Here is a 1,803-nt window from a genome sequence, read left to right as displayed (position 1 = left end):
GGCATTTGATAAATTGCAATATTTTTAACAAATATGGGATGGAGTTGGAATATAAGGCACATACATCAGTGTACTAAAGGTCATTTACCAGCCAAAAGCTAACATTACACCAAAGTGGAAATTCTGAAAACTTTCTGCTAAGAACACAAATAACACAAGTAGCACCTTTCTTGCTTTTATTCACACAGTGTTCCATTCCTGCATAGAGCAAATTTCAGCAGAAAGAACACATTGCAATATAATGTTGGGAGATGACAGATTTTATACATAGAAAATTCCAAAAGTGCCACAAAAATCTATTAGATCTAATAAATACTTCTCACAATTTTATCTATTTCAGCCAGTGATATAAGAACAAATGTCCTGTCTGTTTTTATCAGTGTAATTTATGATATGTCCTCTCTCTAAGGATGACACATTAAGTGGATTTTAGGAGGAGAGAATTGAAATAGCTGCTTTGTGTAGTACACATATTGATCTGGTATGTTACTATCTTCAGTCACAGTGACCCTCACTTTGTAATAAAATACAGCAATTTTCTGTCTTCCAGGATATACAACCAACCTATAAAATCTGTATCATGTTATAAACCAATAGCAGACTTTTCCAAAATAAAAGTGTCATAATTACAGTAGTAATAAAATTACATATAAATAAATATAAAAAAATGGGTGAAATACAATTGTACCATGAAGTGTCTCATCATAGGCCCTAGGTTCCAAAGGGCCAGCTCATGCACTAAGGACAGGTCCTGGTCCCACTGCCTGGGGGCCTCCTCAACAATTCAAGCTAATCAACTGTCTCACTTATCCAGAGGGCCTGGTCCAGGTCCATGGGGGCTCCTCAGCTATTGGTTCACAGTTCATGTGTTTCTGATAGTTTGGCTATTTGTCCCTGTGCTTTTTCTAATCATGGTCTCGATGTATCCTACTCATATAATCCCTCCTCTTTCTAGTCGATTGGACTCCTAGAGCTCCATCTGAGGCTTGGCCATAGATCTCTGTATCTGCTTCCATCAGTCACTAGATGGGAGCTCTATGTGGAAAGTCACAGTGTTTGGCCATCTGATCACCAGAGTAGGTCACATCAAGCACTCTCTTGACCATTGCAAGTAATCTATAGTGGAGGTATCTTTGTGGATTTCTGGGGACCTCTCCAGCACTCTGCTTCTTCCTATCATGAGGTTTGTAGGCAGTGGATGGAACTAGAAAATATCATCCTGAGTGAGGTAACCCAGACTCAGAAAGACAAACATGGTATCTACTCACTCATAAGCGGATACTATATGTAAAGCAAAGGATAATCAGACTGCAATTCACAACTCCAGGGAGGCTACCTAGCAAAGAGGACCCTAAATAAGATATAAGGATCACCCAGTGACAGAGAAATGGATGAGATCTACATGAGCAAACTGGATGTGATGGAGGGAATGGAGGGCAAGGGTTGGGGGAAAGAGAGCTTAGGGGAGTGGGAGGTCCCAGTTGGAACAGGAACAGAGTGGGAGAACAAGGAAAGAGATACCATGATGAATGAAGACTCCATGGGTATAGGAAGAACTCAACATTTTATGAGTAACAGAAGCAAAATTCCATATAGATTAAAAAGTTAAATCATAGAGACAAAACTACCAGAAGGAAAATAGAAGAAAAATTGTAATGGGATGATCAACATTATTTAGAATCTCCAAATGTTTAGGGAACAGATACAATGTCATACAAATTAGATTATTTTAAATTAAAAAAGTTTTTTCACAGTAAAGAAGATCTCCACATACAGATACAACCTAGAAAATATGAAATTAGA

General features: G+C 38.2%; 1 non-coding gene across 1 annotated transcript; it reads left to right on the top strand.

The window, feature by feature from the left end:
- Positions 1-324: 324 nt before the first annotated feature.
- Positions 325-515, top strand: LOC118586503. The gene has a single exon (XR_004945375.1). It is a non-coding gene; the product is annotated as a U2 spliceosomal RNA (small nuclear RNA).
- Positions 516-1,803: the final 1,288 nt, after the last annotated feature.

The sequence above is a fragment of the Onychomys torridus genome, chromosome 6 (genome assembly GCF_903995425.1).
Source record: "Onychomys torridus chromosome 6, mOncTor1.1, whole genome shotgun sequence".
In the NCBI taxonomy this organism is placed as follows: domain Eukaryota; kingdom Metazoa; phylum Chordata; class Mammalia; order Rodentia; family Cricetidae; genus Onychomys; species Onychomys torridus.
Note: the sequence above shows the minus strand (reverse complement) of the source record. Positions and strands in the feature narration are given on the sequence as shown.